This window comes from Mustela erminea, chromosome 8 (genome assembly GCF_009829155.1).
Source record: "Mustela erminea isolate mMusErm1 chromosome 8, mMusErm1.Pri, whole genome shotgun sequence".
NCBI classification, from domain to species: Eukaryota; Metazoa; Chordata; class Mammalia; order Carnivora; family Mustelidae; genus Mustela; species Mustela erminea.
Window position 1 is genome coordinate 51,317,374 of NC_045621.1, and position 16,151 is coordinate 51,333,524.

The following is a 16,151-nucleotide window of genomic DNA, read 5'->3' on the forward strand; positions in this document are numbered from 1 at the left end:
CCAGGGGTCACGAAACGCTCTGTAGGGGAGAGGAGCCGACCCCACACTTGCTCTTGGGGGCCGTGCCTGCCAAGTATCGCGGGACTTGTGCACATCGCTGGAGCAGCAGCTCTAGGAGCAGCTGGAGCGCGCTCGGTGCACACCGCCCCAGCCCGGGGAGGAGCGGGAGCCGGGAGGGAGGAGGGCTGAGGGGTGCTGGTTACGTAAATGATACTAGCCCAGTGAGAGGCCTCCAGGCTGGGGCTACGGGAGGGGGAGGGACCGCGCGAGGAGGAGGGGCTGGGAGGGAGAGGGCCGGGGTGGGAGGGGGGCGGGGGCTGGGGGCGAAGTGACCAGGCGGTGGCGGCGGCGGTAACGGCGGCTCTGCCGAGGTGACAATGTGTTAGGAGCCCTCGTTCGGTCTCCTGCGCCTGTACGGCCTCGGCGCCCGCTCTCGCGGCGCTCGCGGAGCCCTCTAGCCCGCCGCTGCGCTATGAGGGCGCCTCTCTGGGGCTGGCCCAGGCCGGAGCCAGCTTGCTCCGCTCCCGGGGAAGTGTGAAGAGAGAGGCGCGGGCGGGAGCCGGGGCTGCGCGCGGCGTTCGCGGGCCGGCGCGGGTTCCAGGTGAGCGCGGGCTCGGCGCACCCGGCACTCTCGGCGCGGCCGACCGGCGCCTGCTGGGCTAGTGGAAGCTGAATCCCGCGTGTGGACTGCGGTTCCCTCTTCGCGGGATCCTTGGCCACGATAGCAGGTCTCCGTCTCTCTCTTGCTCCCTTTCTCTTCCTGGTAATTGTTTGGGGCGAGTCCTCTCCGGGTAGCCAGGGTGCCCAGCGTGCCCGGGTGGGTGCCGCAAAGTCCCGCAGCGAGTGTAGGGCGCGGAGTCGAGCGCCCGGGGCCGGACGGGGGTCAGGGGCGCCCGCGGACCCCGAGAGACAGCCCCTTGGGCACTCTGAGCGCGCTCGCCGGTCGCTGCAGGTGCGGAGGGTGGATCGCGAGGCACGGAACTTTCTGCCGCCTCCCGCTCTCTACCCGGCTTTTTCCGCTATTTGGCTGAGCTCCGGGTCGCTGGCCACCCACTGCGCCTTGGTGGCTCGGCGGCAGGGGCAACTTTCTCCTACCAGCTGCGGGAGGCTGGGGCTTGCTGTGCGCGGACGCTTCTCGGCTTGACACCGCGGACGGTCTGGAGCTTGGGTGTCCTCTTCGACGATTGCCTGCCTTTCTTTCTGCCTCTTTCTTTCCGTGCCCCTCGGCCTCTCATTCTCTTCTGTGCGTCTGTCTCTGACTCAGTTTCTTTCTCTGACTTTCTCTCTGACTGGCTCCCCCTGCGCCCTTCGGGTCTGTTTCTTTCCCCTTTTCCTCCTTGTCTTTCTTGGGATGTCTCTTCCTGTTACTCTGTCTCTTAGGCTTGTCTCTCCTTCTTGCCATATTTTCCGTCTTCCTCTCGCTGCCTCTCTGTCTCCTTTCCTCGCCTCTCCTGTCCTCCCGATCCCCAGACCCCAGGCGCCTTGGCCAGTGGAGCACGCCCCGGCCCACCATCTGGACATCTCCAGGTACAGAGATCTTCCTGGTCAGAGCCAGAGGGTGTGCGGGGGATGCCCTTGTGTGGGCTCTCGTGGAGTCGATGGGCTGAATGAGCTACTCAAGGGCTAGTCTCCCGGCTCCGCGCGGCCGCGAACCCGAGCGCACAGAGGATGCTATGCTGGCAGCGAAAGCTGCGGGCGCCCCTCCCCTCACTCCGTTATTTGACTACGATCAGTTGAATTTCCTGGTAGATAGTCTCCATCTCTTACAGGTAGCCCCAGGAGACGAGATGGATGAAGATTTTGGATCCAGGGAAAACTGACCTCGAAAGGGTGGGAGCTTTCGTGAGGCAAAGGTGTTGCTAGCGGTGGAGAGGAGCATTGGGGGCTATATGCTTTAAACTGCCGTAGCACTCAATCCTTGAGTGGTTTCCTTGGGAGAGGTCGTGGTCACTGTTCCACGAACAGAGCGTAGAAATTTTATTTGCAGGGTAAAGACACTTGGCTGCCCTAGACGCCAGAATTTCGGGTTTTCTTTGGGCCCCTCGGATCTTTAGTTTATATGAAGGCTGCCTTTGCTCAGGGTTGCTTCCCTACCGTCCCCATGTGTGTGTATGTGTGGTGCGCGCCTGTGCGTGTGTGTGCGCGCGCTATTCCTTGCGTTCATGCCCTCTAGTGTTAAAGAAACCAGCTTGTTGGAGAATAGTGAAAAGTAAGGTCAGCCTGTTTGGTGACATATTTCGTACCTTTCACTTTCCCAAATCGTTCTCCTTGCCTTCACCCATCCTTTCCTTTTCCTCATCTTCACTTTTGCATTGCATTACTAATTTTTCCTTTTCCCTGATCTTTACAAACTTCTTCTCTCCTGCAGAATTAGAACCTTAGTATTGAAACCCTGTTGGAGTGACTTCGCAGATGGATAGATTTGGAAAATCTTCATAGCCTAAGGCAGGCTTTGAACATGAGAAATGTGCATTTCTCTGCGCTGTTTGCCACAAGCCAGGATTTCACATCTCTTCCTTGTGCCCCTGCCCACCTTCAACTCCACTGAGAATTTTCTCTGGCTGCTCCTGCTTGTTTAAATAAATGCTTTTAATTCTCCGTGTGTGTGATGCTCATCCCATTCCAGGGCTTAAAGCTGCTTACTTAAGTAGAGGCACTGTGTCTGAGATCAGGTTCCGAGAGGAAGGAATGAAAGCTTTTGCAAAAGAGGTACAGTGCTGCTGGTGTAGATTAATTCTGGATTTGAGAGTGCATAGTGGAATGGGATGCTGCTTCAGATATGCAGACCCTAGCATAGTGTGGGAAAACTAGTAAATGCTTAATAAAAACTTGCTAGTTGAGTGATTAGCATGCAGCTAATTATGGGCTTTGAAGTCACCCAGTTATGCTAATGAGCCTACAAACAAGAAGTTGAATTCTGCCTTTTTTTTTTTTCTGTTTCATTTAGTCTTTTATGAATGGGAATTGAGGACTAGTAGAAGGGATGTTGAAACATGACTCTTCTGTCCCTTTTTAGTTCATTCACTGCTTGAATTGGACCCCTCTGCAAGTCTTTAACTTGGCTGATGCTCTTTAACAAGTCACTGCAAAATTGAAGAAATGATTTTAGAGGCTTTGATGGCTGGCATCTCTTAATCTTCCTACTTGAAAGTAAACTGCAACATGACATCATTTGTTAGTGAATATTTTCATGTGGTCTTTCGCAAGTGAAAAGTTCTCTCTTTTAATATAAGGAACAGATCTGTCAGCTTAAAATATTTGGGGCCTATAAATTGATCTGCAAACCGAATCACTTGCCTTAAATAATTTATAGGCTTCCTTACTGCTTCAAATGTATATGAGAGGTGTGGTACTACATATATTTGAGAATTTGCCAGAGTACCTGGAAATGTAGTCCTCCTGGCACAAGGTACTAGTAGGAATTCTTAGGCTGCAGTATTGTTTTTTTTTGTTTTGTTTTGGGGTCTTTTTTTTATATATATATTGTTTTTTTGATGATAGGGTAGTCACTTCTCAAAACAGTTGGGGATTTGCTATGACTATTGTATAGGAGTGTGTTCAAGGCAATTTTGCTTTAAAAATATTGGCTTATAGATCACCTGACATTGTACCCAATGTTTTATATTTAAAAATAGCAAAGATAGAGTGAAGGTAGAAATTCTGATACTGGTTGAGATATGTTCTGATTTACTGATAATATTGAAGTATATTTAACTTTTTAATTTTATGTGCATTGATTTCACATTGAACAGTTTTGTCAGAGTGAAATACAATGTTTCCATTTTGTTTACTTGATTTTTAGAAGTTGTAGTTCTTTCTTTCCTTTCCTTTGTTTTCTTTTTTAGAAGTGGTAGTTCTAACAGGAAGATTTCATGGAATAGAAGTTATGCAGCTTTTTAAACTTAGCATTTTAGGGAGAAGGTGAGAGAAGGCAACACATGAGTATTTTATTCATTCTGGTTAAAAAAATGAAGAGGATACTGGTGTTTCTGAATAACATCAAGTGAAAGTAAGGAGTATGATTGAGAATAATGTATGAATAAAGTCTACTAGGTGAAAGAAATAACAGTACTCCATGTCTTTAATAAGTGTTCATTGTATTTTATGGAGATGAACAGTCTCTATTGGTATTTTTAGGTATCACCATCTCAAGTGGCATCTCTTGTAATAAACAAGAAATTTTTAAAAAAAATATTTTATTTGTTTATTTGATAGCTAGAGAGAGAGCACAAGTAAGCGGAGTGGCAGGGAGATGGGGAGAGAGAGAAGCAGGCTCTCTCCTGAGAGCCTGATGCAGGGCTCGATCCCAGGACCCTGGAAGCATGATCCGAGCTGAAGGCAGCCGCTTAACCAACTGAGACACCTGGGCGCCCCAACAAGAAATTCTTGACTGTGACTTTTAATATATCACCTTGGGTTTGCATTGCCATCAGTAGTAGGAACATGTACATGTCTTAAATTTAATGAGACCTTACAGGATCTCTACTTTGAAGTTAGAGTGACCATATGCCTAATTATTCAAAGAATTTTAACTGGGTTTTGGTTCTCATTCCTTCCTTCTGCTCTTGTTACGGGAATAAACACATGTGAAACATCGAATCGAGACTCATACTGACTTTGACAGTCTATTTGATGTCCTTTCTTAATATCACCCCCCACCCGCCCACTCACACATATGTTCAAACACATAAATCACATATAAAGATCTGGTACTGTCTGCTCTGATAAAATTTTAAGAGATTAGACTTTTTTTAAAAAAGATTTTATTTTTAAGTAATCTCTGTACGTAAAATGGGGCTTGAACTCAGAATCCTAAAATCCAAGAGTTTCATGCTCTACTTAGTGAGTCAACCAGGTACCCCCAGATTAGACTGTTTACAATTTCTATCTTAAAGCACATTCTTTAATAAAAGACATCTGCTATTCAGTTACAGATATGTGTTTTTGAAGAGTCCAGCTTTCTACTGTGAAATTTAATACTTAGAAAATTAAAAAAGAAATTTGCGAAAGTGAGTGCACACAGTAATTCAGTAGTTGGTCATCCATTTGGGACATTATAAGCAATTGTATTTTAGAGAAAAATATAAACCAGATGGACTTTATTCATTTGATACTTGTTTTTTCTAGATTCAGATTTAAATCTATGTGTATGCTTCCAATGTAGTATATTATAAAAATATTTTTTTAAAAGATTTTATTTATTTATTTGTCAGAGAGAGAGAGAGAGTGAGCACAGGCAGACAGAGTGGCAGGCAGAGTCAGAGGGAGAAGCAGGCTCCCTGCGGAGCAAGGAGCCCGATGTGGGACTCGATCCCAGGACGCTGGGATCATGACCTGAGCTGAAGGCAGCTGCTTAACCAACTGAGCCACCCAGGCGTCCCATAAAAATATTTTTAATGAGTCTTTGCTTGATTACCAAGAAATAACAGGTGATTAAAGATACCTGTGTGATGAATGTGTGTTCCAGTTTGCTTATAAATGAATTAGCTAAAATTTATTTTTAGCTATGAGTTTTCTGGTTTTATTGTCTTTGTATGAGTCAGGACCTTTGTATTTAAGCTGAAATTCTTAGTTTTGAGAATTTTTAACCAGGGATTATTAAGAGATTTCTGGGGCCTACCATTTAAGATACAAGTGAAAGTAGGGAGATGTGCCTTTTCTCTATGGGGCCCAACTTCACTCGAATGTGCACATGTAATTGTCCTTATGAACTCTTGGGTTCTCTCTCAGCCTTTACCCTATCATAAGTGTCCACTCCTCACAGTAAACCTACAGCAAAATACAAAATATCGGTTGTTGAAAGTTGTTCCATGTTAATGGTAAATCTCCAACATAGCTTGAGAGGGATGCAGAGAAAATTGTGACTGTTAACATCATAGATATGAACACAATTGTGATCATATTTTCTGTTATATGAGAAAATTGAAACGCTCATATTAAATATTCAGACTTCCTTTGTATTATTATTGTTATTATTTTTGGAACTGCTTACTGTTAAGATAGATGGGAACTGTCCAAGATCTAGCATGTCAGGGTTTTAACGGGATGCGGAATTAATTAGGATTCTGATACATTAAACTATATTGATATCACTTAAATCTTATTTAAGTTCTTGTAGAACATTATAGGAAGTGTGATTAAACTGTTAGTTGGCATTTTGGTGATCATAATACAAGTTCTGAGTAGCCACTGTAAACAGAAGAATTTAGAGCAAAGCCTGCATATTCAAAATCATCTAAATTACGCCTCAGAGATAGTAGTAAATGTCAACTTAATCTCTTGCCTAATATTAATTGCCTTGATATTATAAGCACAACACCTCCTTTTTTGTTAAAAAATGGATTTTGACATATGGGGAGGATTATGTTCTTGTAGATCGGAAGCATAATAACTGACTTAATTTCTTCTTGAGATTTTTTATTATATAATTAGTTTCATATAGGAGAGGATGAGATTTATGTGACTATCAAGACCCCTATATGATACTACCATTAATCTAATGAAAGAAAAATGAGAACAAATACTTGGAAACAAGTCTGTGTGAAGGTACAGCCATTTCCATTTATTTATGAGGGAGTTAAAAATGGTGAATTAAGTTACACATTCAGAAAATAACTAAAATCTGTTGGATACTTACTTTGTCCTTGTACTGTGGATAAGTAAACATCTAATAGGTCTTGCCATGTTTTATCCTCATAAGCATATGAGTAGTAGTAGTATTACTGTCCCCATTGTGTCCGTGAGGACTCCCTCACTCAGAATTACACCACTAGTATGTATGAGCACCAGGGATCACATCAGTTCTTTATGTCGATGAAGCCAGTGCTCTGGTAGTTCTCAGTCTGACATTTTCACTGACGAATAAGTTGAAAAATAAAAGTGAGCGCCAACCTTCATGTTAACATTTCCTTCTGACTGGTAAAAATGATTTAAGAAGCCTACTTCTATCACCATTGTGTTATAAAAGGGTAGACATTTGTACACTGGCTAAGATGGCAGAGCTGATTATCAAAATGTAGTTCTTAAAATAGAATAAATTTAGCTTTCCATGCGTTATTCTACAGTGCACTTATTTTTCAAATTTAACAAAGACTGATGAAATTTTTCTCACAGTCTGGTAAGTTATTTCACCCTCTTCTGTAGTCTGTGCTTGGGAACCCTGCTTGGTGGAACCTCTGTAATATCCTATCTTACCCATGTACTTTGTGCCCGTAGACAGCGCAGGCTAGTGTGGTAGTCATATCTGTCACCTAATGAGAAACACACAACCCTTATAGCTATTCCATTTTCTTGCCAGTCGTTAACCTGGGCAATAAAATTTGGACCCAAGATGCTAGCAATTGTTCTAGCCTCAGTTTACTATGGCAGTGATTGTTGGAAGGATTAGAGAATTGGAGGTGACTTGTTCCCTCATGGCAGTTAAACACAGACCAGTGTTTAACTGGGACAAGAGGTGAATGTTAGGCCGAAATAAAGGAGCGTGTCTTAAGAACTTTAACTCCTTTGCCCTTACCCCAAACCTTTGTGTTCAGCCTTTAAGGATCCGTCTGTTCCTTTTTCACTTCTTTGTTTGTCTTAGTGAGGACAAAGCAGTTTTGCTTTAGGTAAGAGAGAAAATTGCAAAGGTAAACTTCTAACTGCTTTTGTAAAACTGACCCATGCTGTTAAATGCCAGGTTGCTTTGGATAGAAACTACTGGGGCCATTGAAGAGGGAAAAAAATGTCAGTGGGGGTAGATGAATGTAGCAAAATTAACCTAAGGCATTGTTTCGTATCCTTGCTAACAAATCTGATACAGATTCTCATTTGCCTGGGATGGGTTTACAGAATCTGTTTTTATTTATTTATTTAAAGATTTTATTTATTTATTTGAGGGGGGAGAGAGAGACCACCAGAGGGAGGGGGTAGGGGCAGAGGCAGAGGGAGAAGCAGACCCTGCTGAGCGGATAGCCAGATGCCCTTCAGCTCAGATCATGTTCTCAGGGCCTGGAATGTGGGCTTTGATTCTAGACCCTGAGATCATGACCTGACCTGCTGCCCTTGAGCTACCCAGGAGCCCTCAGATTCCATTTTTATAAATACTTTTCTAGATGATTCTAAATACAGTGACATTTCAAGCAACTGATTTTACTTCAAGTTCATCATTTTTCAGATTTACTTACTAATTTTTATTTATTAAAAAAGGTAGTAGTTACTCTCCTTTTAGCACAGCCAGACTTATTCTCCATATCCACAGTTCTTCTTAAAATTGTGCATTCATTTATGTCCTAAATTACAATGACAGACAAATTGCTGTTAAAACAAATTAATGCTTATTTTTCTATAGAGTTTGTTCATAGGACTTCTGATGTCAGTGAGTCTTCACAACCACACACTTAACACATTTTAACACTCAGAGACTTGAACTATCACAAGAAATGCTAAAATCCTAGTAAACATAGTTGTGCATTTGAATTCATTTTCATGATGCCAAAATTTCAAAATACTACTCAGAATATAAAATAGCCATAGATCTTAAAGGAAAAAGAGAGTCAAATCTGAAGTCAGAATGTAATTTCTGGAAAAGCTGTTAGGACTCGTGATTCCTCTTTCATTTTGAGCTTTTAAAGTAGTGACTATTCACAATAAATGAAAGTAGTAACCAGCTATTTTAGAAACAATAAAAATGGTCAGACTTTAGGACCTGGAGCCTTAAAACAGATACCCTGGGAATAATAAAAATTTTCACTGCTACAAGTGTGAAGGGCCAGTAATCTGTAAGGGGAGCAAATAGAATTAAACTGAACCGTCAAGTCTGTGTCTCTGTATTTAAGAAACAGGAGAGTTTCCTTTAATATTACTTATCAGTTATTACTTTTGTTATCAATATTAGTTTTAATATTACTTCTGTTACTCTATGCTTTTGAATAGTCATGCATTCTAAAATAGGCATGTGGATTCCTTATGATAGAAGCCGTTCAATTTAGGGTAGATTAGTTGGGAAAGAACACCCCAGCATTATATAATAATTAAAATAGCTTCACATTACTGTAGACTCTTTCTTCCCTTAAAAAAGAAGTTACTATATTATGGACACAATTCTAAGTGCTTTACAGATACTCGTTTTTATCATAACAGCCCTCCAAGTAGGTTTGATTAGTACCTCCATTTTACACACAAGGAAATTGGGACCCAGAAAGGTTAAGTAAATTGTTGCAGACTGAGCTGATGAGTGTGACAGGGCAAGGACTGCGCTCTTTTGATGAGATGGTTAATAAAACAACTTGCTTTGCATCACGAAGCTTCAAGTAGCGGAATTGAAAGTGGAACCCAGATTCCTAGGTCTTGTTTCCTATTTAAGTACGATTTGCCTTTAAAAGTGAAGGAAGAGGGGCGCCTGGGTGGCTCAGTGGGTTAAGCCGCTGCCTTCGGCTCAGGTCATGATCTCAGGGTCTTGGGATCGAGTCCCGCATCGGGCTTTCTGCTCAGCAGGGAGCCTGCTTCCCTCTCTCTCTCTGCCTGCCTCTCTGTCTACTGTGATCTCTGTCAAATAAACAAATAAAATCTTTAAAAAAAAAAGTGAAGGAAGAAAGCCTGACCAACAAATCAGATTTCTACAGTGGGAAACAAAAATGTTTACATTTTAGAAGTCATAACACTGGATTAAGAAAGACAAGCTGCAAGTAAAAATTGAAGTTCTCTCCTGGGTGGCTCAGTGGGTTAAAATGTCTGCTTTCAGCTCAGGTCATGATCCCAGGGCCTGGAGATCCAGCCTGAGCGAGTCTGGCATTAGGGCTCTCTGCTCAGCAGGGAGCCTGCTTCCCTTCCTCTCTCTCTGACTACCTCTCTGCCTACTTATAATCTCTGTCAAATAAATAAATAAAATCTTAAAAAAAATACAGTTAATTATGTAAGAGAATAAATGTGGGAAAATTGGAATGGATTTCTTAACGATTTTGTTGTCTCTACTTAGATGCAGACTGCCCCTACCTCCCCCAAAACAAGAAGAAATTAGCATATAGTTATACAGACAGGAGGAAAAATAACTAAATCCTTAACTAAGTTAGATTTCTCTATATAGATTGTAATCCGTAACTGAGATAGGTATCTGTAACCTAATAAAAAATAGCTTATTTTGCTGTGATATTGCTGATAAAATGTTTAAATTACAATAAGAAATCTTTATGGAAGGATTGAGGAAATCCTGCTGAAATTTCTGGCTTTTTTTTCTCAAGTGTTTCAAGTTTTTCGTATAATGGCATATCTTTACTAATTTGTAATCACTAGTAATCTGTGAGAACTGATGTATTAATCTTTGATAAAATACATTTTCTCTTTATGACCTTTGGTTGATTTTCAGCAACTTTCTATTGCTTACTATTTTTGTTTAATGTACTAGGACAGTGTCTTAACGATTTTTCTTTATTCTTTTAAAAAAAATATTATTTTAGATTGACTGATAGTTGATTGGGTTATGTAAATTATTTCAATTACATACCATCAATAATGAGTCACTCCACCTGCCTGGTTTTTTAAAAGCTAAAATTTGTACTTAAAAACAGTGCTGTTTTCAGAGTCCATAAATGAAATGAAGGTTTATGGGGTTACTAACTAGCTTAGTATCAAAACTTGGTACAGTTTTTCCTTTTTTCTCACAGCAAATTCTTTTTTTCTGAAATTTTTTTTTTTCTGAATCCCTAAGGCTTGTGGTTCTTTGATTCTCCTGATAGTTAAGTCCCAAATGGGACTATATGTCATTTGTCCTGAAAAATGGGAGAACCCTGAATATGGTTCAGATTTTATACATTTCCTGTAGGTTGTCAGTGTGCCTCTGTATTTTCTTCTTAAGTAAATATGTGTTTATCATTTCTTGATACCCTTTTTCTTCTCCCATATCTTTTCCTTACTTCTTTCCTTTATTCCTTCTTCATGGGTCTCCTTTACTTTACATGGTCTTTCTTCTGTGGCTTAATAAGTCCACATGTAGCAGGATTAGACTTTTAGGGCTGTTGATTTGTTAAAAAAAATTATAAAAAGAGCTTTGTTCATTTCATCAGTTAGTTCTGAATAGGTAAGAGACAGACGCTCTAGCTTTTGCATCTGGGTCATTTAGCAGGAGGCTGGGGATGCTAAATTCACATCTCATTACCTTTGTCTACTTTTAGAATTGTGTACTTGGGCCCTGTGGTCAGTTGGCAGTTGGCCGGCCCGTGGCTCCAAGGGAATGCTGTGTTATTTGAAGGGATGCCAATTTCAATTGCCACACAGTTTCTATATTTCTTGGTCAGAGTTTCCATACAAAACATCCAGTATGTATTTTATTGTTAACTCTTGGCTATTGACTTCATGACAAAAATTTATTATGATATCAACTGTTAGATTCTAATGAACAATTTTAATAATTTAGTTTCTGTGGCTCTCACTCCCTGATTTTGGGTAGTGTTTACCCTATTTGATAAATGTAGGGCAGACATTTTTGTCACAGATTTTTAAAGTTTTATTGTTGTGCACTAAGTTGAGATGAATCGTAGGTAATTGGATGGTGCAGCTGAATTAACACATTGAATTGCTAGTTATGAGACACTTCATTTGCTGTTGCAGACAACAATAGGCCCATTCTGCTTCTACAATGCACAGATTCTTACTATCTATATAAAATTCTAATTCAAGTGGGATAAAGTGTATGCATCATTTCCATTCCTTTTGTGAGGAAAAATAACCTTCACAAATATAAGATACTTGCAACTATCTCATTAAATAATTTTGAACTTCAATAAATATTTTTTCTGAGAATGTTAATCAGTTGTCTCATTCTCCACAAAAAGGACAGTATAAGACATTTCATAAATATGAAATCAGGAGTATTGCTTTTACCCTGTGTACCTTAAGACCTGTGCAGATGTGCAGTTCGCATTTCTTTCAACAGAGAGAGAAAATGTGAATCATTAAGAGCAGCACTGTTGCCATCATGATTATGTTGATATTCAATAGTATAGAATTTTGCTTTTTTTTTTTTTTTCATTTTAAGGGTTTTAAGTGTAGCTTCTCTAGGTTGGTGTAATTCTTTTAAACAGGTGAGTATCCGTTTTTAAGAAGAAGTATTGATACATATCTGTATTTATTATATTTTTTTCTTGAAACCTCATTAATTTAAGCATAAATTAAAGAGTCAAAAAGATAACAGACTGTTAAAAATGGGGTAGAGTAAAGCAAGGTAGAGGAAAACTAAGATACAGGAGAGTGGCCTGAAATTGAGGAGGGAGCCACTGTGTCCCGAACAAGCCCCCAAAGGCTTGAAGCTTCATAATGCCAGGAAAAATAGAGGAAAGAAATGAGACACTAGAGCTGACACAGAATAATGAATCAACCTGTATAGATGGAATAACCAGCTTACTACTTAGTAATTCTATTTCGTATGCAAATAACCCTATAGCAAGTGTTTTTCACTAACTGTCTCATTATACCTCTTAGTACATTCTAATGATGTTACTTAAATGGCTGAGGAGCAATAAGGGCAATGAGGGTTACATCCTAGAACCATAGAATAAAGTCCCTTTTATTTTGGTCCTTAAAATCTTCAAGCCTAATGATCAGCATCTCGCTTATCCCAAAGCAAAGTCTTCTAATCAATAAGACCCATTCAAGTATGGAGGACTCAGTGCTTTCTGTTTCTTTGTTCTTAATTATAAAATAGCAACCATGGAGTACCAGACTTCTAAGAAATAATTTAAGAAAAGATATTAAGAAAAGCCTGCAACGTGAAAAAGAGAGACCAAGATAACTGAAAAGCCATTAACAATAAAATGACCTTGCAGGGAACAGATAATTGAAAGATCATAAGACAGACAAAAAACATCAGCGTTGCCGAAGAGGTGCAAGAAAATACTACATTCGTAAAACAATGGATGATATGGAAGAGACAATGAACAAGAAAATTATGGAAATTTAAGATTTTGAAATCAGTAGGTTAAGGGAAATTTTTAAGTTTCTAATAAGGAAAATACTTGCCAATGCAAAATGAAAAGACAAATAATGCAAAATACTTAAGATAAACATCTCTGAAGTGTGACTCCCTACTACTTAGGTTCTGTAAGAAAATAAAAAAACAGTGTAGAACAAATACTGAAGAATTAATATGGGAATTCTACAACATGGAGGCCTAGGAAGACCCTGAACTCCTCTTCTTCCATGGATACACCAAATCTTCAGCTATAGATGAATCATTTCCCTCTGAAAACTAGATGAACTTCTTCTCTATGTCAGAGGATAAAAAGACCACATTGAGAAAGGTAGAAGAGGCAGAGACTTGAGGTCACAAAAATAATACCCCAGCATAGCACTATACCATAGCATACTATTGCAGCACTTCTCCTGGAGGAGCAAGGGATTGATGCCTCACATCAGGCACCCCACCTCTCCATGGCCCACACCGGAGAGATGAGCCCCCTAAATGTGAGTGGGGCTGATGTGCAAGGGAGCCAAAATACTGTAGGAGACTGAGATTCCCTTTTTAAATGGCTCATGTCTAGTCTCATTCACCTTAGACCCAGTAAAAAAAAAAAGCAGTGGTTTGAAAAGCACCTAGACTGCATATGAAAGATGTTTAATTGCTGATCTGAAAGCATCTGCTGGAGGGACAGAGGACAGTTGGAACCCTCCCCAGAGATGAAGGTGCTGACAAATGCTGTAGGTGGAAAGCTCATACACAGCACTGTCTCACTGCCATGCTAAGTCAGTCAAGGGCTAACAGTCGTGACACTATCCTGCCGTGAGAAGCCAGGAAGCATGAATGGTGGCAGCACTTCCTGCTCCCTGGCTGGGGCAGGTGAGTATGAATTGTTGTGGCATTCTCCTGTTCCCTAGCAAAAGTTGGTTAGCTGGGTATTTGTGATACTCCATTGCTTCTTGGCTGAACCTGGCAAGTGTGAGGGATCATGGCATTCTCCTACTACCAGTCTGAAGGCAGTTGGGGGTGCACAGACAAAATATTCTAAAGACCATGGACACACAGATGTTTTCATGCTGCCTTTTTGAAGTCAACAAGTGTGCCCTACCCCCTATACTCTCCAGCTGCCCATAAAGCAGTGGATGCATGCAGTCTGTATAAGGGGAGGCCTCTTAATTGCCTGACCCTAGTGGCCAAGGGTACTGGCATTCCTGAACTCCATGGGAATGTAACATTCAGAAAGGCAGTTCTTGGCAGGCCATCCCCCCACCCCCCCCTCCCCCCGCTGCCCCTTCAAGGCACTGCACAGAGAGCAGACTGAAACACAAATGCAGTCCTCCTGTGAAAAAGCCTTCTTAGTTAGTCTGGAGCTTCAACCAGAGGGACATGCCTAAGGTTTCATGCACATCTATAGCTTTAAAGAAGTGCTACCAAGGAAGGTAAACAGGGAAACACCATCCTTGTGTTCCCTCTTGGCCTCAGTATAGCTCAACAAGACATCCCAGAAAGGAACTTACAAACTCATCTGGAGCCTTGATTTTTATAACTGTTTTCCAGGGACACCTGCAGATCTCCTAGACACCTGCAGATCTGGCCTAGAGGCCATCAGGAATTATATTTCTGGCCTCTCAGGACTGTACGTATTTGCATGCTTCCAGAGCTACTGCGTGAGGGTCAGACTTCCAGTCAGTCTGAAACTCGGTGCTAAATGAGATTACTTCCCTTGGAAAACTGACAGCTCTTTTCATACCCACAAAAATGGGGGTAGTTAAGAGAGTCAAGGATTTGAGGGCAAGGTTGGATGAGAAAGTTCCTCACCTACACAAGACCGCTCCTTCAAGATTGAGAGAGAGAGAGTTGTTTCAGCTAATACATATAAACAAACACAGTCAAGGGAAATGAGGTAACAGAGAAATATGTTCCAAACAAAAGAGTAAGAGAAAGCCTCAGAAATAGACTTTAATGATATGGAGATAAATAATTTAACCAATAAATAATTCAAAGTAAGGTTATAACGGTGCTTACCAAACTCTGGAGAAGAAGAATGGATGAATGCAGTGAAGACATCAGCAAAGAGGTAGAAAATATATGAAAGTATCAAACAGAAGTCATACAGTAGAAAAATAGAGTAACTAAACTGAAAAAAGTATAGCAGAAGGCTTAAAAAGCAGACTGGATAAAACAGACCAGTGAACTGGAAGACAAGACACTAGAACTCACCCAACAAAGCAGCAAATAGACAAAAAAGAATTAGAAGATAAAGATGACTCAAAGGACCTTTGGGACATTAAGTGGAATAACATTTGCTTTGTAGTGGTCCCAGAAGTAGAAAAGAGAGAGAAAGGGGGTAAAAGCGTCCCTAATCTAGGAAAGGAAGAAGACATCCAGGTCCAGGGAGCCAAGAGAGATCCAAATAAAATTAATCCAAAGAGCTCCACACTAAGTAAGATACATTGTAGTTAAAATATCAAAAGTTAAAGAGAAAATCTTAGAAGCAGCAAGAGAAAAACGAAGTATTGCATATAAGGGAATTTCACTGGAGTATCGGCTGATTTCTCAACAGAAATATTACAAGCCAGAATAGAATGGGATGACATACTCAAAGTGCTAAAAGGAATAAACTTCCAACCAAGAGTGTTCTAATTGGTAAGGTTATCATTCAGAACTGAAGGAGAGAGAAATCATTTTCCAGATGTGCGAAAGGAGTTCATCACCACTAAATCATTCTTACGAGAAATGTTAAAGGAACTTCTTTAAGCTGAAAATGATGGTGCTAATTAACAATAAGAAAACATAAAGTAAAAATGTCACTGGAAAATGTAAAAATATATGAAAGACAATGGATCAAATATTTCTAAAGCTAGTATAAAGGTTAAAAGATACAAATAGTAAGATTAACCAAAGCCAAAATAATTAGTTAAAGAAAACATAAAATACAAAGATGTAAAATGTGACATTAAAACATAAAATGTGCTGGGGATGGGGTAAAAGTGTGGTTTTGAAAAATGTGTATAAGTTTAAGTTGCCATTAACTTAAAATAGATCATTATATATAGAGAATGATATATGTGAACCTCTTGGTAACCACAAAATAAGAACTTACAGTAAATACACAAAAGAAAATGCAGAAGAGCGGACAGTATGGGAGAGATGCTTTCCCAAAAGAAATGATTGTGCTCTTAACAGAAGCAAGGAGAATACTTCAGAGTAGGCAGGACCCCAAGTA

The 16,151-nt window shown here is 40.6% G+C and overlaps 1 protein-coding gene across 2 annotated transcripts in view; it reads left to right on the plus strand.

Annotated features, from left to right (window-relative positions):
- Nucleotides 1-315: 315 nt before the first annotated feature.
- Nucleotides 316-16,151, plus strand: part of GALNT13 (polypeptide N-acetylgalactosaminyltransferase 13) — a 538,580-nt gene continuing 522,744 nt past the window's right edge. For both annotated transcript variants that reach the window (XM_032355601.1, XM_032355603.1), the window contains exon 1: nucleotides 316-728. The gene's annotated coding sequence lies outside the window, so the exon portion shown is untranslated. The remainder of the gene's footprint in view (nucleotides 729-16,151) is intronic.